Source organism: Schistocerca americana, unplaced genomic scaffold (genome assembly GCF_021461395.2).
Source record: "Schistocerca americana isolate TAMUIC-IGC-003095 unplaced genomic scaffold, iqSchAmer2.1 HiC_scaffold_13, whole genome shotgun sequence".
Classification (NCBI taxonomy): domain Eukaryota; kingdom Metazoa; phylum Arthropoda; class Insecta; order Orthoptera; family Acrididae; genus Schistocerca; species Schistocerca americana.
The window spans coordinates 27,957,090-27,982,976 of NW_025725371.1; positions in this window are offsets into that span (position 1 = coordinate 27,957,090).

Sequence of the window (25,887 nt, forward strand, 5' to 3'; positions counted from 1 at the left end):
ACCGGTATTAGTTTCCGATACACTACTGCAGGTTCAATGTATTCCTTGGACCTTCCCATTGACGATGAAACACAGATATTGCATCGGAATTAAATAGAAAAGGCACAATGCCGCCTTAAGTACAAGAATGGAGACTCTTCTTACAGTCGGTGCTTTGAGCATTCCCTGTGAGACCAGTATTAGTATACGATACACCACTGCTGGTTCAATGTATTCCTTGGACATACACATTGACGATGAAACACAGAAATCGAATCGGAATTAAATACAAAAGGCACAATGCCGCCTTAAGTACAAGAATAGAGACTCTTCTTACAGTCAGTGCTTTGAGCATTCCCTGTGAGACCAGTATTAGTTTCCGATACACCACTGCAGGTTCCATGATTTTCCTGGACATACACATTGGCGATGAAACACTGAAATTACATCGTAATTAAATACAAAAGGCACAATGCCACCGTAAGTGCAGGAAGAGTGAGACTTCTTAGAGTCTTTGCTTTGATCCTTTCCTGTGAGACCAGTATTAGTTTCCCATACACCACTGCGGGTTCAATGTATTCCTTGGACATTCACATTGACGATGAAACACTGAAATTACATGGGAATTACATACAAAAGGCACAATGCCGCCTTAAGTGCAAGAAGAGTGAGACTTCTAAGAGTCTGTGCTTTGATCCTTTCCTATGAGACCAGTATTAGTTACCGATACACCACTGCAGGTTCAATGTATTCCTTTTACATACACATTGATGATGAAACACTGAAATTACTTTGGAAGTAATTACAAAATGCACAATGCCGCCTTAAGTGCAAGAAGCGTGAGACTTCTTAGAGTCTGTGCTTTGATCCTTTCCTGTGAGACAAGTATTAGTTGCCAATACACCACTGCAGGTTCAATGTATTTCTTGGACCTTCACATTGACGATGAAACACAGAAATCGCATCGGAATTAAATACAAAATGCACAATGCCGCCTTAAGTACAAGAATAGAGACTCTTCTTGCAATCGGTGCTATGAGCATTCCCTGTGAGAACAACATTAGTTTCCGATACACCACTGCAGGATCAATGTATTCCTTGGACATACACATTGACGATGAAACACTGAAATTACATCGGAATTACATACAAAAGGCACAATGCCGCCTTAAGTGCAAGAAGAGTGAGACTTCTTAGAGTATGTGCTTTGATCCTTTCCTGTGAGACCAGTTTTAGTTTCCGAGACACCACTGCAGGTTCAATGTACTCCTTGGACCTTCACTATGACGATAAAACACAGAAATCGCATCGGAATTAAATGCAAAAGGCACAATGCCGCCTTAAGTACAAGAATAGAGACTCTTCTTACAGTCGGTGATTTGATCTATTCCTGTGAGACCAGTATTAGTTTCCGATACACCACTGCCGGTTCAATGTATTCCTTGGACATACACATTGACGATGAAACACTGAAATTACATCGGAATTACATACTAAAGGCACAATGTCGCCTTAAGTGCAAGAAGAGTGAGACTTCTTGGAGACTGTGCTTTGATCCTCTCCTATGAGACCAGTATTAGTTTCCGATACACCACTGCAGCTTCAATGTATTCCTTTTACATACACATTGCCGACGAAACACTGATATTACATCGGAATTAAATACAAAAGGCACAATGCAGCCTTAAGTGCAAGATGAGTGAAACTTCGTAGAGTCTGTGCTCTGATCCTTTCCTATGAGACCAGTATTAGTTACCGATACACCACTGCAGGGTCAATGTATTCCTTTTACATACACATTGATGATTAAACACTGAAATTACTTTGGAATTAATTACAAAATGCACAATGCCGCCTTAAGTGCAAGAAGAGTGAGACTTCTTAGAGTATGTGCTTTGATCCTTTCCTGTGAGACCAGTTTTAGTTTCCGACACACCACTGCAGATTCAAGATATTCCTTGGACCTTCACATGGACGATGAAACATTGAAATTACGTCGGAATTAAATACAAAAGGCACAATGATTCCTTAAGTTCATGAAGAGTGAGACTTCTTAGAGTCTGTGATTTGATCCTTTCCTATGAGACCAGTATTAGTTTCCGATACACCACTGCAGGTTCAATGTATTCCTTTTACAAACACACTAATGATGAAACACTGAAATTACATCGGAATTAAATACAAAAGGCACAATGCCGCCTTAAGCGCAAGAAGAGTGAGACTTCTTAGAGTCTGTGCTTTGATCGTTTCCTGTGAGACCAGTATTAGTTTCCGTTACACCACTGCAGGTTCAATGTATTCCTTGGACCTTCACATTGGCAATGAAACACAGAAATCGCATCTTTATTAAATACAAAAGGTGCAATGCCGCCTTAAGTACAAGAATAGAGACTCATCTTACAGTCGGTGTTTTGAGCATTCCCTGTGAGACCAATATTAGTTTCCGATACACCACTGCAGGTTCAATGTATTTCTTAGACATTCACATTGACGATGAAACACTGAAATTAAATCGAATTAAATACAAAAGGCACAATGGCGCCTTAAGTGCAAGAAGAGTGAGACTTCTTAGAGTCTGTGCTTTGATCCTTGCCAGTGAGACCAGTATTAGGATCCGATACACCACTGCAGGTGCAATGTATTCCTTGGACCTTCACATTAACGATGAAACACAGAAACCGCATCGGAATTAAATACAAAAGGCACAATGCCGCCTTAAGTACAAGAATAGAGACACTTCTTACAGTCGGTGCTTTGAGCATTCCCTGTGAGACCAGTATTAGTTTCCGATACAATACTGCAGGTTCAATGTTTTCCTTGGACATACACATTGACGAAGAAACACTGAAATTACATCGGAATTAAATACAAAATTCACAATGCCGCTTTAAGTGCAAGAAGAGTGAGACTTCTTAGAGTCTGTGCTTTGATCCTTTCCTGTGAGACCAGTATTAGTTTCCGATACACCACTGCAGTTACAATGTATTCCTTGGACCTTTACATTGACGATGAAACACAGAAATCGCATCGGAATTAAATACAAAAGGCACAATGCCGCCTTAAGTACAAGAATCGAGACTCTTCTAACGGTCGGTGCTTTGAGCATTCCCTGGGATACCAGTATTAGTTTCCGATGCACCACTGCAGGTTCAATGTTTTCCTTGGACATACACATTTACGATGAAACACTGAATATACATCGGAATTTAACACAAAAGGCACAATGCAGCCTTAAGTGAAAGAAGAGTGAGACTTCTTAGAGTCTGCGCTTTGATCATTTCTTATGAGACCAATATTAGTTTCCGATACATCACTGCAGGTTCAGTGTATTCCTTGGACCTTCACATTGACGATGAAACACAGAAATCGCATCGGAATTAAATACAAAAGGCACAATGCCGCATTCAGTAAAAGAATAGAGACCCTTCTTACAGTCGGTTCTTTGGTCCTTTCCTGTGAGACCAGTAATAGTTTCCGATACACCACTGCAGGTTCAATGTATACCTCGGACCTTCACATTGACGATAAAACACAGAAATCGCATCGGAATAAAATACAAAACGCAAAATGCCGCCTTAAGTACAAGAATAGAGACTCTTCTAAGAGTCGGTGCTTTGAGCATTCCCTGTGAGACCAGTATTAGTTTCCGATACACCACTGCAGGTTCAATGTATTCATTGCAAATACACATTGACGATGGAACACTGAAATTACATCGGAATTAAATACAAAAGGTAGAATGCCGCCTTAAGTGCAAGATGAGTGAGACATCTTAGTGTCTGTGCTTTGATCCTTTCCTGTGAGACCAGTATTAGTTTCCGATACACCACTGCAGGTTCAATGTATTCCTTGGACCTTCACATGGACGATGAAACACAGAAATCGCACCGGAATTAAATACAAAAGGCACAATGCCGCCATAAGTACAAGAATAGAGACTCTTCTTACAATCGGTGCTTTGTCCCATTCCTGTGAGACCAGTATTAGTTTCCGATACACCACTGCAGGTTCAATGTATTCCTTGGACATTCACATTGACGATGAAACACTGAAATTACATCGGAATTACATACAAAAGGCATTTTGCCGCCTTAAGTGCAAGAAGAGTGAGACCTCCTAGAGTCTGTGCTTTGATCCTTTCTTATGAGACCAGTGTTAGTTTCCGATACACCACTGCATGTCAATGTATTCCTTGGACCTTCACATTGACGATGAAACACAGAAATCACATCGGAATTAAATTCAAAATGCACAATTCCGCCTTAAGTGCAAGAATAGAGACTCTTCTTTCAGTCGGTGCTTTGAGCATTCCCTGTGCGACCAGTATTAGTTTCCGATACAACACTACAGGTTCAATGTATTCCTTGGACCTTCACATTGACGATGAAACACAGAAATCGCATAGGAATTAAATACAAAAGGCACATTGACGCCTTAGGTACAAGAATGTAGACTCTTCATGCAGTCGCTGCTTTGAGAATTCCCTGTTAGACCAGTATTGGTTTCCGATACAACACTGCAGGTTCAATGTGTTCCTTGGACTTACACATGGACGATGAAACACTGAATTTACATCGGAATTAAATACAAAAGGCACAATGCCGCCTTAAGTGCAAGAAGAGAGAGACTTCATAGAGTCTGTGCTTTGATCCATTCCTGTGAGACCAGTATTAGTTTCCGATACACCACTGCTGGTTCAATGTATTCCTTAGATCTTCACATTGACGATGAAACACAGAAATCACATCGGAATTAAATGCAAAAGGCTCCATGCTGGCTTAAGTACAAGAATAGAGATTCTTGTTACAGTCGGTGCTTTGAGCATTCCCTGTGAGACCAGTATTAGTTTCCGATACACCACTGCAGGTTCAATGTATTCCTTTAACCTTCACAATGACGATGAAACACAGAAATCGCATCGGAATTAAATACAAAAGGCACAATGCCGCCTTAAGTACAAGAACAGAGACTCTTCTTACAGTCTATGCATTGATCCTTTCCTGTGATACCAGTAGTAGTTTCCGATACACCACTGCAGGTTCAATGTATTCCATTGACCCTCACATTGACGATGAAACACAGAAATCGCATCAGAATTAAATACAAACGGCACAAATGCAACCTTAAGTATAAGAATAGAGACTCTCCTTACAGTCTGTGCTTTGATCCTCTCCTGTGACACCAGTATTAGTTTCCGATACACCACTGCAGGTTCAATGTATTCCTTGGACATACACATTGTCGATATAACACTGAAATTACATCGGAATTAAATACAAAAGGCACAATGTAACCTTAAGTGCAAGAATAGAGACTCTTCTTACAGTCTGTGCTTTGATCCTTTCCTGAGAGACCAGTATTAGTTTCCGATACACCACTGCAGGTTCAATGTATTCCTTGGACATACACATTGTCGATGAAACACTGAAATTACATCAGAATTAAATACAAAAGGCACAATGCCGCCTTAACTGGAAGAGGAATGAGGCTTCTTAGAGTCTGGGCTTTGATCCTTTCCTGTGAGACCAGTATAAGTTTCCGATACACCTCTGCAGGTTCAATGTATTCGTTGGACCTTCACATTGATGATAAAACACAGACATCGCATCGGAATTAAATACAAATGGCACAATGACGCCTTAAATACGAGAATAGAGTTACTTCTTACTGTCGATGCTTTGAGCATTCCCTGTGAGACCAGTATTAGTTTCCGATGTACCACTGCAGGTTCAATGTATTCCTTAGACATACACATTGACGATGAAACACTGAAATTAGATCGGAATTAAATACAAGAGCCACAACACCGCCTTAAGTGGGAGAAGAGTGACAGTTCTTAGAGTCTGTGCTTTGATCCTTTCCTGTGAGACCAGTATTAGTTTCCGATACACCATTGCAGGTTCAATGTATTCCTTGGACCTTCACATTGACGATGAAACACAGAAATCGGATCGGAATTAAATACAAAGGGCACAATGCCGCTTTAAGTCAAGAATAGAGACTCTTCTTACAGTCGGTGCTTTGAGCATTCCCTGTGAGACCAGTATTAGTTTCCGATACACCACTGCAGGCTCAATGTATTCCTTCGACATTCACATTGACGATGAAACACAGAAATCGCATCAGAATTAAATACAGAAGGCACAATGCCGCCTTAAGTACAAGAATAGAGACTCTTCTTACAGTCGGTACTGTGAGCATTCCCTGTGAGACAAGTATACGTTTCCGATACACCACTGCAGGTTCGATGTATTCCTTGGACCTCCACACTGACGATGACACACAGATATCGCATCGGAATTAAATAGAAAAGGCACAATTCCGCCTTAAGTACAAGAATAGAGACTCTTCTTACAGTCGGTGCTTTGATCTATTCCTGTGAGACCAGTATTAGGTTCCGATACACCACTGCAGGTTCAATGTATTCCTTGGACATACACATTGACGATGAAACACTGAAATTACATCGGAATTACATACTAAAGGCATAATGCCGCCTTAAGTGCAAGAAGAGTGAGACATCTTAGAGTCTGTGCTTTGATCCTTTCCTGTGAGACCAGTATTAGTTTCCGATACACCACTGTAGGTTCATTGTATTCCTTGGACATTCACTTTGACGATGAAACACTGAAATTACATCGGAATTACATACAAAAGGCACAATGCCGCCTTAAGTGCAAGAAGAGTTAGACTTCTAAGAGTCTGTGCTTTGATCCTTTCCTATGAGACCAGTATTTGTTTCCGATACACCACTGCAGGTTCAATGTATTCCTTTTACATATTCATTGACAATCAAACACTGATAACACGTCGGAATTGAATACAAAAGGCCCAATGCCCATTTAAGTGCAAGAAGAGTGAGACTTCTTAGAGTATGTGCTTTGATCCATTCCTGTGAGACCAGTTTTAGTTTCCGATACACCACTGCAGATTCAAGGTATTCCTTGGACCTTCACATGGACGATGAAACATTGAAATTACGTCGGAATTAAATACAATAATCTCAATGCCGCCTTAAGCACAAGAAGAGTGAGACTTCTTAGAGTATGTGCTTTGATCCTTTCCTGTGACACCAGTTATAGTTTTCGATACACCACTGCAGGTTCAATGTATTCCTTGGACCTTCACATTGACGATCAAACACAGAAATCGCATCGGAATTAAATATAAAAGGCACAACGCCGCCTAAAGTACAAGAATAGAGACTCTTCTTACAGTCGGTGCTTTGAGCATTCCCTGTGAGACCAGTATTTGTTTCCGATACACCACTGCAGGCTCGATGTATTCCTTGGACCTCCACACTGACGATGATACACAGATATCGCATCGGAATTAAATAGAAAAGGCACAATTCCGCCTTAAGTACAAGAATAGAGACTCTTCTTACACTCGGTGCTTTGATCTATTCCTGTGAGACCAGTATTAGTTTCCGATACACCACTGCAGGTTCAATGTATTCCTTTTACATACACATTGATGATGAAACACTGAAATTACTTTGGAATTAATTACAAATTGCACAATGCTGCCTTTAGTGCAAGAAGCGTGAGACTTCTTAGAGTCTGTGCTTTGATCCTTTCCTGTGAGACAAGTATTAGTTGCCAATACACCACTGCAGGTTCAATGTATTCCCTGGACCTTCACATTGACGATGAAACACAGAAATCGCATCGGAATTAAATACAAAATGCAAATGCCGCCTTAAGTACAAGAATAGAGACTCTTCTTACAGTCGGTGCTTTGAGCATTCCCTGTGAGAACAGCATTAGTTTCCGATACACCACTGCAGAATCAATGTAACCCTTGGACCTTCACATTGACGATGGAACACAGATATCACATTTGAATTAAATACAAAAGGCACAAATCAGCCTTAAGTGCAAGAAGAGTGAGACTTCTTAGAGTCTGTGCTTCGATTCTTTCCTGTGAGACCAGTATTACTTTCCGATACACCACTGCAGGTTCAATGTATTCCTTGGACATTCACATTGACGATGAAACACGAAAATTACATCGGAATTACATACACAATGCACAATGCCGCCGAAAGTGCAAGAAGCGTCAGACTTCTTAGAGTCTGTGCTTTGATCCTTTCCTATGAGACCAGTGTTAGTTTCCGATACACCACTGCAGGTTCAATGTATTCCTTGGACATACACATTGACGATGAAACACAGAAAGCATCGGAATTAAATACAAATGGCACAATGCCGCCTTAAGTACAAGAATAGAGACTCCTCTTACTGTCGTTGCTTTGACCATTCCCTGTGAGACCAGTATTAGTTTCCGATACACCACTGCAGGTTCAATGTATTCCTTGGACCTTCACATTGACGACGAAACACAGATATTGCATCGGAATTAAATAGAAAAGGCACAATGCCGCCTTAAGTTCATGAAGAGTGAGACTTCTTAGAGTCTGTGCTTTGATCCTTTCCTGTGAGACCAGTATTAGTTTCCCATACACCACTGCAGGTTCAATGTAATCCTTGGACATTCACATTGACGATGAAACACTGAAATTACTTTGGAATTAATTACAAAATGCTCAATGCCGCCTTAAGTGCAAGATGCGTGAGACTTCTTAGAGTCTGTGCTTTGATCCTTTTCTGTGAGACAAGTATTAGTTGCCAATACACCACTGCAGGTTCAATGTATTTCTTGGACCTTCACATTGACGATGAAACACAGAAATCGCATCGGAATTAAATACAAAATGAACAATGCCGCCGTAAGTACAAGAATAGAGACTATTCTTACAGTCGGTGCTTTGAGCATTCCCTGTGAGAACAACATTAGTTTCCGATACACCACTGCAGGATCAATGTATTCCTTGGACATACACATTGGCGATGAAACACTGAAATTACTTCGGAATTACATACAAAAGGCACAATGCCGCCTTAAGTGCAAGAAGAGTGAGACTTCTTAGAGTATGTGCTTTGATCCTTTCCTGTGAGACCAGTTTTAGTTTCCGATACACCACTGCAGTTTCAAGGTATTTCTTGGACCTTCACATGGACGATGAAACATTGAAATTACGTCGGAATTAAATACAAAAGGCACAATGCCGCCTTAAGCACAAGAAGAGTGAGACTTCTTAGAATATGTGCTTTGATCCTTTCCTGTGAGACCAGTTTTAGTTTCCGAGACACCACTGCAGGTTCAGTGTACTACTTAGACCTTCACAATGACGATGAAACACAGAAATCGCATCGGAATTAAATGCAAAAGGCACAATGCCGCCTTAAGTACAAGAATAGAGACTCTTCTTACAGTCGGTGCTTTGAGCATTCCCTGTGAGACCAGTATTCGTTTCCGATACACCACTGCAGGTTCGATGTATTCCTTGGACCTCCACACTTACGATGATACACAGATATCGCATCGGAATTAAATAGAAAAGGCACAATTCCGCCTTAAGTACAAGAATATTGACTCTTCTTACAGTCGGTGCTTTGATCTATTCCTGTGAGACCAGTATTAGTTTCCGATACACCACTGCCGGTTCAATGTATTCCTTGGACATACACATTGACGATGAAACACTGAAATTACATCGGAATTACATACTAAAGGCCCAATGTCGCCTTAAGTGCAAGAAGAGTGAGACTTCTTGGAGACTGTGCTTTGATCCTTTCCTATGAGACTAGTATTAGTTTCCGATACACCACTGCAGCTTCAATGTATTCCTTTTACATACACATTGACGATGAAACACTGATATTACATCGGAATTAAATACAAAAGGCACAATGCCGCCGTAAGTGCAAGAAGAGTGAGACTTCTTAGAGTATGTGCTTTGATCCTTTCCTGTGAGACCAATTTTAGTTTCCGACACACCACTGCAGATTCAAGGTATTCCTTGGACCTTCACATGGACGATGAAACATTGAAATTACGTCGGAATTAAATACAAAAGCCACAATGATTCCTTAAGTTCATGAAGAGTGAGACTTCTTAGAGTCTGTGATTTGATCCTTTCCTATGAGACCAGTATTAGTTTCCGATACACCACTGCAGGTTCAATGTATTCCTTTTACAAACACATTAATGATGAAACACTGAAATTACATCGGAATTAAATACAAAAGGCACAATGCCGCCTTAAGCGCAAGAAGAGTGAGACTTCTTAGAGTCTGTGCTTTGATCGTTTCCTGTGAGACCAGAATTAGTTTCCGATACACCACTGCAGGTTCAATGTATTCCTTGGACCTTCACAATGACGATGAAACACAGAAATCGAATCGGATTTAAATACAAAAGGCACAATGCCATCTTAAGTACAAGAACAGAGACTCTTCTCAGAGTCGGTGCTTTGATCCATTCTTGTGAACCAGTATTAGTTTCCGATACACCACTGCAGGTTCAATGTATTCCTTGGACCTTCACATTGACGATGAAAAACAGAAATCGCATCGGAATTAAATACAAAAGGCACAATGCCGCATTAAGTATAAGAATAGAGACTCTTCTTGCTGTCGGTTCTTTGCTCCTTTCCTGTGAGACCAGTATTAGTTTCTGATACAGCACTACAGGTTCAATGTATTCCTTGGACATTCACATTGACGATGAATCACTGAAATTACATCGGAATTAAATACAAAAGGCACAATGCCGCCTTAAGTGCAAGAAGAGTGAGACCTCTTAGAGTCTGTGCATTGATCTTTTCCTATGAGACCAGTATTACTTTCCGATACACCACTGCAGGTTCAATGTATTCCTTTTACTTACACATTGACGATGAAACACTGAAATTACATCTGAAATAAATACAAAAGGCGCAATGCCGCCATAAGTTCAAGAAGAGTGAGACTTCTTAGAGTCTGTGATTTGATCCTGTCCTATGAGACCAGTATTAGTTTCCGATACACCACTGCAGGTTCAATGTATTCCTTTTACATACACATTGATGATGAAACACTGAAATTACATCGGAATTAAATACAAAAGGCACAATGCCGCCTTAAGAGCAAGAAGAGTGAGACTTCTTAGAGTCTGTGCTTTGATCCTTTCCTGTGAGACCAGTACTAGTTTCCAATACACCACCGCAGGTTCAAGTATACCTTGGACCTGCACATTGACGATGAAACACAGAAATCGCATCGGAATAAAATACAAAACGCAGAATGCCGCCTCAAGTGCAAGAAGAGTGAGACTTCTTAGAGTCTGTGTTTTGATCCTTTCCTGTGAGACCAGTATTAGTTTCCGATACACCACTGCAAGTTCAATGTATACCTTGACCCTTCACAAAGGCAATGAAACACAGAAATCGCATCTTTATTAAATACAAAAGGCGCAATGCCGCCTTAAGTACAAGAATAGAGACTCTTCTTACAGTCGATGTTTTGAGCATTCCCTGTGAGACCAGTATTAGTTTCCGATACACCACTGCAGGTTCAATGTATTCCTTAGACATACACATTGACGTTGAAACACTGAAATTAAATCGAATTAAATACAAAAGGCACAATGCCGCCTTAAGTGCAAGAAGAGTGAGACTTCTTAGAGTCTGTGCTTTGATCTTTGCCTGTGAGACCAGTATTAGGTTCCGATGCACCACTGCATGTGCAATGTATTCCTTGGACCTTCACATTGACAAAGAAACACAGAAATCGCATCGGAATTAAATACAAAAGGCACAATGCCGCCTTAAGTACAAGAATCGAGACTCTTCTTACAGTCGGTGCTTTGATCCTTTCCTGTGAGACCAGTTTTAGTTTCCGATACACCACTTTAGGTTCAATTTGTATCTTGGACATTCACATTGACGATGAAACTCTGAAATTACATCGGAATTAATTACAAGAGGCACGAAGCCAACAAAAATGCAAGAATAGTGAGACTTCTTAGAGTCTGTGCTTTTTTCCTTTCCAGTGAGACCAGTATTAGTTTCCGATACACCACTGCAAGTTCAATGTATTCCTTGGACCGTCACATTGGCAATGAAACACAGAAATCGCATCTTAATTAAATACAAAAGGCGCAATGCCGCCTTAAGTACAAGAATAGAGACTCATCTTACAGTCGGTGTTTTGAGCATTCCCTGTGAGACCAATATTAGTTTCCGATACACCACTGCAGGTTCAATGTATTCCTTAGACATACACATTGACGATGAAACACTGAAATTAAATCGAATTAAATACAAAGGGCACAATGCCGCCTTAAGTGCAAGAAGAGTGAGACTTCTTAGAGTCTGTGCTTTGATCCTTGCCAGTGAGACCAGTATTAGGTTCCGATACACCACTGCAGGTGCAATGTATTCCTTGGACCTTCACATTAACGATGAAACACAGAAACCGCATCGGAATTAAATACAAAAGGCACAATGCCGCCTTAAGTACAAGAATAGAGACTCTTCTTACAGTCGGTGCTTTGAGCATTCCCTGTGAGACCAGTATTAGTTTCCGATACAACACTGCCGGTTCAATGTTTTCCTTGGACATACACATTGACGAAGAAACACTGAAATTACATCGGAATTAAATACAAAACTCACAATGCCGCTTTAAGTGCAAGAAGAGTGAGACTTCTTAGAGTCTGTGCTTTGATCCTTTCCTGTGAGACCAGTATTAGTTTCCGATACACCACTGCGGGTTCAATGTATTCCTTGGACCTTCACAATGACGATGAAACACAGAAATCGCATCGGAAGTAAATACAAAAGGCGCAGTGCAGCTTTAAGTACAAGAATAGAGACTCTTCTTACAGTCGGTGCTTTGAACACTCCCTGTGAGACCAGTATTAGTTTCCGATACACCACTGCAGTTACAATTTATTCCTTGGCCTTTACATTGACGATGAAACACAGAAATCGCATCGGAATTAAATACAAAAGGCACAATGCCGCCTTAAGTACAAGAATCGAGACTCTTCTAACGGTCGGTGCTTTGAGCATTCCCTGGGATACCAGTATTAGTTTCCGATGCACCACTGCAGTTTCAATGTTTTCCTTGGACATACACATTTACGATGAAACAATGAAATCGCATCGGAATTAAATACAAAATGCACAATGCCGCCTTAAGTACATAAATAGTGACTCTTCTTGCAGTCGGTGATTTGAGCATTCCCTGTGAGACCAGTATGAGTTTCCGAAACACCACCCACTTTCAATATATATTTTGGACCTTCACATTGGCGATGAAACACAGATATCGCATCGGAATTAAAGACAAAAGGCACAATGCCGCCTTAAGTACGAGAATAGAAACTCTTCTTACAGTCGGTGCTTTGATCCATATCTGTGAGACCAATATTAGTTTCCGATACATCACTGCATGTTCAAAGTATTCTTTTTACATACACATTGAGGATGAAACACTGAAATTACATCGGAATTAAATACAAAAGGCACAATTCCGCCTTAAGTGCAAGAAGAGTGGAACTTCTTAGAGTCTGTGCATCGATCCTTTCCTGTGAGACCACTATTAGTTTCCGATACACCACTGCAGGTTCAGTGTATTCCTTGGACCTTCACATTGACGATGAAACACAGAAATCGCATCGGAATTAAATACAAAAGGCACAATGCCGCATTCAGTAAAAGAATAGAGACTCTTCTTACAGTCGGTTCTTTGGTCCTTTCCTGTGAGACCAGTATTAGTTTCCGATACACCACTGCAGGTTCAATGTATTCCTTTTACATACACATTGACGATGAAACACTGAAATTACATCGGAATTAAATGCGAAAGGCAAAATGCCGTCTTAAGTGCAAGAAGAATGAGACTTCTTAGAGCCTGTGCTTTGATCCTTTCCTGACAGAACAGCATTACTTTCCGATACACCACTGCAGGTTCAATGTATTCCTTTGACATTCACATTGACGATGAAACACTGAAATTACATCATAATTACATAGAAAAGGCACAATGCCGCCTTAAATACAAGAAGAGTGAGACTTCTTAGAGTCTGTGCTTTGATCCTTTCCTATGAGAACAGTATTAGTTTCCGATACACCACTGCAGGTTCAATGCATTCCTTTTACTTACACATTGACGATGAAACACTGAAAATACATCGGAATTAAATACAAAAGGCACAATGCCGCCTTAAGTGCAAGAAGAGTGAGACTTCTTAGGGTCTGTGCTTTGATCCTTTTCTCTGAGACCAGTATTAGTTTCCGATACACCACTGCAGGTTCAATGTATACCTCGGACCTTCACATTGACGATGAAACACAGAAATCGCATCGGAATAAAATACAAAACGCAAAATGCCGCCTTAAGTACAAGAATAGAGACTCTTCTTACAGTCGGTGCTTTAAGCATTCCCTGTGAGACCAGTATTCATTTCCGATACACCACAGCTGGTTCAATGTATTCCTCTGACCTTCACATTGACGATGAAACACAGATATCACGTCGGAATTAAGTAGAAAAGGCACAATGCCGCCTTAAGTACAAGAATCGAGACTCTTCTTACAGTCGGTGCTTTGAGCATTCCCTGTGGGACCAGTATTATTTTCCGATACACCACTGCAGGTTCAATGTTTTCCTTGGACATACACATTTACGATGAAACACTGATATCGCATCGGAATTAAATACAAAAGTCACAATGCCGCCTTAAGTACAAGAATAGAGACTCAATTTGCAGTCGGTGATTTGAGCAATCCCTGTGGGACCAGTATTAGTTTCCGATACACCACTGCACTTTCAATGTATACCTTGGACCTTCACATTTACGATGAAACACAGATATCGCATCGGAATTAAATACAAAAGGCACAATGCCGCCTTAAGTACGAGAATAGAAACTCTTCTTACAGCCGGTGCTTTGATCTATTTCTGTGAGACCAATATTAATTTCCGATACACCACTGCAGGTTCAATGTATACCTTGGACATTCACATTTACGATGAAACACTGAAATTACATCGGAATTAAATACAAAAGGCACAATGAGGCCTTAAGTGCAAGAAGAGTGAGACTTCTTAGAGTCTGCGCTTTGATCTTTTCTATGAGACCAATAGTAGTTTCCGATACATCACTGCAGGTTCAATGTATTCTTTTTACATACACATTGAGGATGAAACACTGAAATTACATCGGAATTAAATACAAAAGGCACAATGCCGCCTTAAGTGCAAAAAGGGTGAAACTTCTTAGAGTCTGTGCATTGATCCTTTCCTTTGACACCAGTATTAGTTTCCGATACACCACTGCAGGTTCAATGATTTCCTTGGACATTCACATTGACGATGAAACACTGAAATTACATCGGAATTAAATACAAAAGGCACAATGCCGCCTTAAGTGCAACAAGTGTGAGACTTCTTAGAGTCTGTGCTTTGATCCTTTCCTGTGGGACCAGTATTAGTTTCCGATACACCACTGCAGGTTCAATGTATTCCTTGGACCTTCACATTGACGATGAAACACAGAAATCGCATCGGAATTAAATACAAAAAGCACAATGCCGCATTAAGTACAAGAATAGAGACTCTTCTTACAGTCGCTTCTTTCATCCTTTCCTGTGAGACCAGTATTAGTTTCTGATACACCACTGCAGGTTCAAAGTATTCCATTTACATACACATTGACGATAAAACACTGAAATTACATCGGAATTACATACAAAAGGCACAATGCCGCCTTGAGTGCAAGAAGAGTAAGACTTCTTAGAGTCTGCGCTTTGATCCTTTCCTATGAGACCAATATTAGTTTCCGATACATCATTGCAGGTTCAATGTATTCCTTCTACATACACATTGAGGATGAAACACTGAAATTACATCGGAATTAAATACAAAAGGCAAAATGCCGCCTTAAGTGCAAAAGAGTGAAACTTCTTAGAGTCTGTGCATTGATCCTTTCCTGTGAGACCAGTATCAGTTTCCGATACGCCACTGCAGGTTCAATGTATTCCTTGGACCTTCACATTGACGATGAAACACAGAAATCGCATCGGAATTAAATACAAAAGGCACAATGCCGCATTAAGTACAAGAATAGAGACTCTTCTTACAGTCGCTTCTTTCATCCTTTCCTGTGAGACCAGTATTAGTTTCTGATACACCACTGCAGGTTCAAAGTATTCCATTTACATACACATTGACGATAAAACACTGAAATTACATCGGAATTAAATACAAAAGGCACAAAGGCGCCTTAAGTGCAAGAAGAGTGAGACTTCTTAGAATCTGTGCACTGATCTTTTCCTATGAGACCAGTATTACTTTCCGATACACCACTGCAGCTTCAACGTATTCCTTGTACTTACACATCAACGATGAATCACTGAAAATACATCGGAATTAAATACAAAAGTCACAATGCCGCTTTAAGTGCAAGAAGAGTGATACTTCCTAGAGTCTGTGCTTTGATCCATTCCTGTGGGACCAGTATTAGTTTCTGATACACCACTGCGGGTTCAAAGTATTCCTTGGACCTTCACATTGACGATGATACACAGAAATCGCATCGGAAGTAAATACAAAAGGCACAATGCCGCCTTAAGTACAAGAATTGAGACTCTTCTTGCAGTCGGTGGTTTGAGCAATACCTGTGAGACCAGTATTAGTTTCTGATACACCACTGCAGGTTCAATGTATTCCTTTGTCATACACATTGACGATGAAACACAGAAATCGCATCGGAATTGAATACAAAATGCACAATGCCGTATTAAGTACAAGAATAGGGACTCTTCTTACAGTCGGTGCTTTGAACATTCCCTGTGACGCCAGTATTAGTTTCCGATACACCACTGCAGTTTCAATGTATTCCTTGGACCTTCACATTGAAGATGGAACACAGAAATCGCATCGGAATTAAATACAAAAAGGCACAATGCCGCCTTAAGTACAAGAATCGAGACTCTTCTTACGGTCGGTGCTTTGAGCATTCCCTGCGAGACCAGTATTAGTTTCCGATACACCACTGCAAGTTCAATGTTTTCTTTGGACATACACATTTACGATGAAACACAGAAATCGCATCGGAATTGAACACAATTAGCACAATGCCGCCTTAAGTACGAGAATAGAAACTCTTCTTACAGTCGGTGCTTTGATCCATTTCTGTGAGACCAATATTAGTTTCCAATACACCACTGCAGGTTCAATGTATTCCTTGGACTTTCACATTGACGATGAAACACTGAAATTACATCGGAATTACACAAAAGGCACAATGCCGCCTTAAGTGCAAGAAGAGTGAGACTTCTTAGAGTCTGTGCTTTGATCCTTTCCTGTGGGGCCAGTATTAGTTTCCAATACACCACTGCAGGTTCAATGTAATCCTTGCAAATACACATTGACGATGAAACACAGAAACCGCATCGGAATTAAATACAAAAGGCACAATGCCGCCTTGAGTACAAGAATAGAGACTCTTCTTACAGTCTGTGCTTTGAGCAATCCCTGTGAGACCAGTATTAGTTTCCGATACACCACTGCACTTTCAATGTATACCTTGGAACTACACATTGACGATAAAACACAGATATCGCATCGGAATTAAATACAATAGGCACAATGCCGCCTTAAGTACGAGAATAGAGACTCTTCTTACAGTCGGTGCTTTGATCCATTTCTGTGAGACCAATATTATTTTCCGATACACCACTGCAGTTTCAATGTATTCCTTGGACATACACATTGATGATGAAACACTGAATATACATCGGAATTTAACACAAAAGGTACAATGCAGCCTTAAGTGCAAGAAGAGTGAGACTTCTTAGAGTCTGCGCATCGATCCTTTCCTGTGAGACCAATATTAGATTCCGATACACCACTGCAGGTTCAATGTTTTCCTTGGACCTTCACATTGACGATGAAACACAGAAATCGCATCGGAATTAAATACATAAGGCACAATGCCGCATTAAGTACAAGAATAGAGACGCTTCTTACAGTCGGTTCTTTGATCCTTTCCTGTGAGACCAGTATTAGTTTCCGATACACCACTGCAGGTTCAATGTATTCCTTGGACATTCACATTGACGATGAGACACTGAAATTACATCGGAGTTAAATACAAAAGGCACAATGCCGTCTTAAATGCAAGAAGAGTGAGACTTCTTAGAGTCTGTGCTTTGATCATTTCCTATGAGACCAGTATTAGTTTCCGATACACCACTGCAGGTCAATGCATTCCTTGGACATACACATTGACGATGAAACACTGAATATACATCGGAATTTAACACAAAAGGCACAATGCAGCCTTAAGTGCAAGAAGAGTGAGACTTCTTAGAGTCTGTGATTTGATCCTTTCCTATGAGACCAATATTAGTTTTCGATACATCACTGCAGGTTCAATGTATTCTTTTTACATACACATTGAGGATGAAACACTGAAATTACATCGGAATGAAATACAAAAGGCACAATGCCGCCTTAAGTGCAAGAAGAGTGAGACTTCTTAGAGTCTGTGCTTTGAACCTTTCCTGACAGACCAGTATTAGTTTCCGATACACCACTGCCGGTTCAATGAATTCCTTGGACTCTCGCATTGACGATGAACTACAGAAATCGCATCGGAATTAAATACAAAAGGCACAATGGCGCCTTTAGTACAAGAATTGAGACTCTCCTTACTGTCGGTGTTTTGATCCCTTCCTGTGAGACCAGTATTAGTTACCGATACACCACTGCAGGTTCAATTTATTCCTTTGACATTCACAGTGACGATGAAACACTGAAATTACATCATAATTACATAGAAAAGGCACAATGCCGCCTTAAATGCAAGAAGAGTGAGACTTCTGAGGGTCTGTGCTTTGATCCTTTCCTATGAGAACAGTAATAGTTTCCGATACACCACTGCAGGTTCAATGTATTCCTTTTACTTACACATTGACGATGAAACCCTGAAATTACGTTGGAATTAAACACAAAAGGCACAATGCCGCCATAAGTGCAAGAAGAGTGAGACTTCTTAGGGTCAGTGCTTTGATCTTTTCCTATGAGACCAGTATTAGTTTCCGATACACCACTGCAGGTTCAATGTATTCCTTGGAGATACACATAGACGATGAAACACTGAATTTACATCGGAATTACATACAAAAGGCACAATGCCGTATTAAGTGCAAGAGGAGTGAGTCTTCTTAGTGTCTGTGCTTTGGTCCTTTCCTGTGAGACCAGTATTAGTTTCCGATACACCACTGCAGGTTCAATGTATTCCTTAGACATACACATTGACGATGAAACACTGAAATTACATCGGAATTAAATACAAAAGGCACAATGCCGCCTTAAGTGCAAGAAGAGTGAGACTTCGTAGAGTCTGTGCTTTGATCCTTTCCTGTGAGACCAGTATTAGGTTCCGATACACCACTGCGGGTGCTATGTATCCCTTGGACCTTCACATTGACGATGAAACACAGAAATCGCATCGGAATTAGATACAAAAGGCACAATGCCGCCTTAAGTACGAGAATAGAGACTTATCTTACAGTCGGTGCTTTGATCCATTTCTGTGAGACCAATATTAGTTTCCGATACACCACTGCAGGTTCAATGTATTCCTTGGACATTCACATTGACGATGAAACACTGAAATTACATCGGAATTACATACAAAAGGCACAATGCCGCCTTAAGTGCAAGAAGAGTGAGACTTCTTTGAGTCTGTGCATTGATCCTTTCCTGTGAGAACAGTATTAGTTTCCGATACATCACTGCAGGTTCAATGTACTCTTTTTACATACACATTGAGGATGAAACACTGAAATTACATCGGAATTAAATACAAAAGGCACAATGCCGCCCTAAGTGCAAGAAGAGTGAGACTTCTTTGAGTCTGTGCATTGATCCTTTCCTGTGAGAACAGTATTAGTTTCCGATACACCACTGCAGGTTCAATGTATTCCTTGGACGTAAACATTGACGATGAAACACTGAAATTACATCGGAATTAAATACAAAAGGCACAATGCCCCTTTATGTGCAAGAAGAGTGAGACTTCTTAGGGTCTGTAATTTGTTTCTTTCCTATGAGAACAGTATTAGTTTCCGAACACCACTTCAGGTTCAATGTGTTCCTTTTACATACACATTGACGATGAAACACTGAAATTACATCGGAATTAAATACAAAAGGAATAATGCCGCCTTAAGTGCAAGAAGAGTGAGACTTCTTAGAGTCTGTGCTTTGATCCTTTCCTATGAGACCAGTATTAGTTTCCGATACACCACTGCAGGTTCAATGTATTCCTTGGAAATACACATTGACGATGAAACACTGAATTTACATCGGAATTACATACAAAAGGCACAGTGCCGTATTAAGTGCATAAAGAGTGAGACTTCTAAGTGTCTGTGCTTTGGTCCTTTCCTGTGAGATCAGTATTAGTTTCCGATACACCACTGCAGGTTCAATGTATTCCTTAGACATACACATTGACGATGAAACACTGAAATCACATCGTAATTAAATACAAAAGGCACAATGCCGCCTTAAGTGCAAGAAGAGTGAAACTTCGTAGAGTCTGTGCCTTGATCCTTTCCTGTGAGACCAGTATTAGGTTCCGATACACCACTGCGGGTGCAATGTAAGCCTTGGACCTTCACATTGACGATGAAACACAGAAATCGCACCGGAATTAAATACAAAAGGCACAATGCCGCCTTAAGTACGAGAATAGAGACTCTTCTTACAGTCGGTGCTTCGATCCATTTCTGTGAGTCCAATATTACTTTCCGATACACCACTGCAGGTTCAATGTATTCCCTGGACATTCACATTGACGATGAAACACTGAAATTACATCGGAAGTACATACAAAAGGCACAATGCCGCCTTAAGTGCAAGAAGAGTGAGACTTCGTAGAGTCTGTGCTTTGAGCCTTTCCTGTGAGACCAGTATTAGGTTCCGATACACCACTGCAGGTTCAATGTATTCCTTGGACATTCACATTGACGATGAAAAACTGCAATTACATCGGAATTAAATACAAAAGGCACAATGCCTCCTTAAGTACAAGAATATAGACTCTTCTTACAGTCGGTTCTTTGATCCTTTCCTGTGAGACCAGTATTAGTTTCCGATACACCACTGCAGGTTCAATGTAATCCTTGGACATGCACATTGACGATGAAACACTGAAATGACATCAAAATTAAATACAAAAAGCACAATGCCGCATTAAATGCAAGGAGAGTGAGACTTCTTAGTGTCTGTGCATTGATCCTTTCCTGTGAGACCAGTACTAGTTTCCGATACACCACTGCAGGTTCAATGTATTCTTTGGACAATCACATTGACGATGAAACATTGCAATTACATCGGAATTAAATACAAAAGGTACAATGCCGCCTTAAATGCAAGAAGAGTGAGACTTCTTAGAGTGTGTGCTTTGATCCTTTCCTGTGAGACCAGTATTAGTTTCCGATACACCACTGCAGGTTCAATGTATTCCTTGGACATACACATTGACGATGAAACACTGAATTTACATCGGAATTGCATACGAATGGCACAATGCTGCCTTAAGTGCAAGAAGAGTGAGACTTCTTTGAATCTGTGCTTTGATCCTTTCCTGTAAGACCAGTATTAGTTTCCGATACACCACTGCAGGTTCAAAGTAATCCTTGGACCTTCACATTGACGATGAAACACAGAAATCGCATCGGAATTAAATACAAAAGGCACCATGCCGCCTTAAGAACAATAATAGAGAATCTACTTACAGTCTGTGCCTTGAACACTCTCTGTGAGACCAGTATTAGTTTTCGATACACCACTGAAGTCTCAATGTATTCCTTGGACCTTCACATTGACGATGAAACACTGAAATTACATCGGAATTAAATACAAAATGTTCAATGCCGCCTTAAATGCAAGAAGAGTGAGACTTCTTAGAGCGTGTGCCTTGATCCTTTCCTGTGAGACCAGTATTAATTTCCGATACACCACTGCAGGTTCAATGTATTCCTTGGACATACACATTCACGATGAAACACAGAATTTACATCGGAATTGCATAAGAATGGCACAATGCTGCCTTAAGTGCAAGAAGAGTGAGACTTCTTTGACTCTGTGCTTTGATCCTTTCCTGTAAGTCCAGTATTAGTTTCCGATACACCACTGCAGGTTCAAAGTAATCCTCGGACCTTCACATTGACGATGAAACACAGAAATCGCATCGGAATTAAATACAAAAGTCACAATGCCGCCTTTAGTACAATAATAGAGACTCTTCTTACAGTCTGTGCCTTGACAACTCTCTGTGAGACCAGTATTAGTTTTCGATACACCACTGCCGGCTCAATGTATTCCTTGGACCTTCACATTGACGATGAAACAATGAAATTACATCGGAATTAAACACAAAAGGCACAATGCCGCCTTAAGTGCAAAAAGAGTGAGACTTCTTAGAGTCTGTCCTTTGATCCTTTCCTGTGAGACCAGTATTTGTTTCCGATAGACCACTACAGGTTCAATGTATTCCTTGGACCTTCACATTGACGATGAAACGCAGAAATTACATCGGAATTAAATACAAAAGGCACAATGACGCTTCAAATGCAAGAAGAGTGAGAGTTCTTAGAGTCTGTGCTTTGATCCTCTCCTGTGAGACCAGTATTAGTTTCCGATACACCACTGCAAGTTCAATGTATTTCTTGGACCTTCACTTTGACGACGAAACACAGAAATCGCATCGGAATTAAATACAAAAGGCACAATGCCGCCTTAAGTACAAGTATATAGACTCTTCTTACAGTCTGTTCTTTGATCCTTTCCTGTGAGACCAGAATTAGTTTCCGATACACCACTGCAGGTTCAACGTGTTCCTTGGACATTCACATTGACGATGCAACACACAAATTACATCGGAATTAAATACAAAAGGCACAATGCCGCTTTAAATGCAAAAAGAGTGAGACTTCTTAGTGTCTGTGATTTGATCCTTTCCTATGAGACCAATATTAGTTTCCGAACACCACTGCAGATTCAATGTGTTCCTTTTACATTCACATTGACGATGAAACACTGAAATTACATCGGAATTAAATACAAAAGTAATAATGCCGCCTTAAGTGCAAGAAAAGTGAGACTTCTTAGAGTCTGTGCTTTGATCCTTTCCTGTGAGACCAGTATTAGTTTCCGATACACCACTGCAGGTTCAATGTATTCCTTTTACATACACATTGACGATGAAACACTAACATTACATCGGAATTAAATACAAAAGGCACAATGCCGCCTTAAGTGCAAGAAGAGTGAGACTTCTTAGAGTATGTGCATTGATCCTTTCCTGTGAGACCAGTACTAGTTTCCGTTACACCACTGCAAGTTCAATGTATTCCTTGGACATTCACATTGACGATGAAAAACTGCAATTACATCGGAATTAAATACAAAAGGCAGAGTGCCTTCTTAAGTACAAGAATATAGTCTCTTCTTACAGTCGGTTCTTTGATCCTTTCCTGTGAGACCAGTATTAGTTTCCGATACACCACTGCAGGTTCAATGTATTCCTTGGACATTCACATTGACGATGATACACTGAAATTACATCAAAATTAAATACAAAAGGCACAATGCCGCATTAAATGCAAGAAGAGTGAGACTTCTCAGAGTCTGTGCATTGATCCTTTCCTATGAGACCAGTACTAGTTTCCGATACACCACTGCAGGTTCAATGTATTCCTTGGCCATACATATTGACGATGAAACACTGAATTTACATCGGAATTGCATACGAATGGCACAATGCTGCCTTAAGTGCAAGAAGAGTGAGACTACTTTGACTCTGTGCTTTGATACTTTCCTGTAAGACCAGTATTAGTTTCCGATACACCACTGCAGGTTCAAAGGAATCCTTGGACCTTCACAATGACGATGAAACACAGAAATCGCATCGGAATTAAATACAAAAGGCACAATGCCGCCTTAAGTACAATAATAGAGACACTTCTTACAGTCTGTGCCTTGAACACTCTCTGTGAGACCAGTATTAGTTTTCGATACACCACTGCCGGCTCAATGTATTCCTTGGACCTTCACATTGACGATGAAACACTGAAATTACATCGGAATTAAATACAAAATTCACAATGCCGCCTTAAGTGCAAAAAGAGTGAGACTTCTTAGAGTCTGTCCTTTGATCCTTTCCTGTGAGACCAGTATTTGTTTCCGATAGACCACTGCAGGTTCAATGTATTCCTTGGACCTTCACATTGACGATGAAACACGGAAATTACATCGGAATTAAATACAAAAGGCACAATGACGCTTTAAATGCAAAAAGAGTGAGACTTCTTAGTGTCTGTGATTTGATCCTTTCCTATGAGACCAATATTAGTTTCCGAACACCACTGCAGATTCAATGTGTTCCTTTTACATACACATTGACGATGAAACACTGAAATTACATCGGAATTAAATACAAAAGGAATAATGCCGCCTTAAGTGCAAGAAGAGTGAGACTTCTTAGAGTCTGTGCTTTGACCCTTTCCTGTGAGACCAGTATTAGTTTCCGATACACCACTGCTGGTTCAATGTATTCCTTTTACATACACATTGACGATGAAACACTAACATTACATCGGAATTAAATAGAAAAGGCACAATGCCGCCTTAAGTGCAAGAAGAGTGAGACTTCTTAGAGTCTGTGATTTGATGCTTTCCTATGAGACCAGTATTAGTATCCGAACACCACTGAGGGTTCAATGTGTTCCTTTTACATACACATTGACGATGAAACACTGAAATTACATCGGAATTAAATTCAAAAGGAATAATGCCGCCTTAAGTGCAAGAAGAGTGAGACTTCTTAGAGTCTGTGCTTTGTTCCTGTCCTGTGAGACTAGTATTAGTTTCCGATACACCACTGCAGGTTCAATGTATTCCTTGGACCTTCACTTTGACGATGAAACACAGAAATTACATCGGAATTAAATACAAAAGGCATAATGCCGCCTTAAATGCAAGAAGAGTGAGACTTCTTAGAGTATGTGCATTGATCCTTTCCTGTGAGACCAGTACTAGTTTCCGATACACCACTGGAAGTTCAATGTATTCCTTGGACATTCACATTGACGATGAAAAACTGCAATTACATCGTAATTAAATACAAAAGGCACAGTGCCTCCTTAAGTGCAAGAATATAGACTCTTCTTACAGTCGATTTTTTGATCCTTTCCTGTGAGACCAGTATTAGTTTCCGATACACCACTGCAGGTTCAATGTATTCCTTGGACATTCACATTGACGATGAAACACTGAATTTACATCGGAATTGCATACGAATGGCACAATGCCACCTTAAGTGCAAAACGAGTGAGACTTCTTAGAGTCTGTCCTTTGATCCTTTCCTGTGAGACCAGTATTTGTTTCCGATAGACCACTGCAGGTTCAATGTATTCCTTGGACCTTCGCATTGACGATGAAATACAGAAATCGGATCGCAATTAAATACAAAAGGCCCAATGCCGCCTTTAGTACAAGAATAGATACTCTTCTTACTGTTGGTGTTTGATCCTTTCCTGTGAGACCACTATTAGTTTCCGATTCACCACTGCAGGTTCAATGTATTCCTTGGACATTCACATTGACGACGAAACACTGAAACTACATCAGAATTACATAGAAAAGGCACAATGCCGCCTTAAATGCACGAAGAGTGAAACATCTTAGAGTCTGTGCTTTGATCCTTTTCTATGAGAACAGTATTAGTTTCCAATACACCACTGCAGGTTCAATGTATTCCTTGGACATTCACATTGACAATGAAACACAGAAATTACATCGGAATTGAATACAGAAGGCACAATGACGCCTTAAATGAAAGAAGAGTGAGACTTCTTAGAGTCTGTGCTTTGATACTTTCCTATGAGACCAGTATTAGTTTCCGATACACCACTGCAGGTTCAATGTATTTCTTGGACCTTCACATTGACAACGAAATACAGAAACCGCATCGGAATTAAATACAAAACGCACA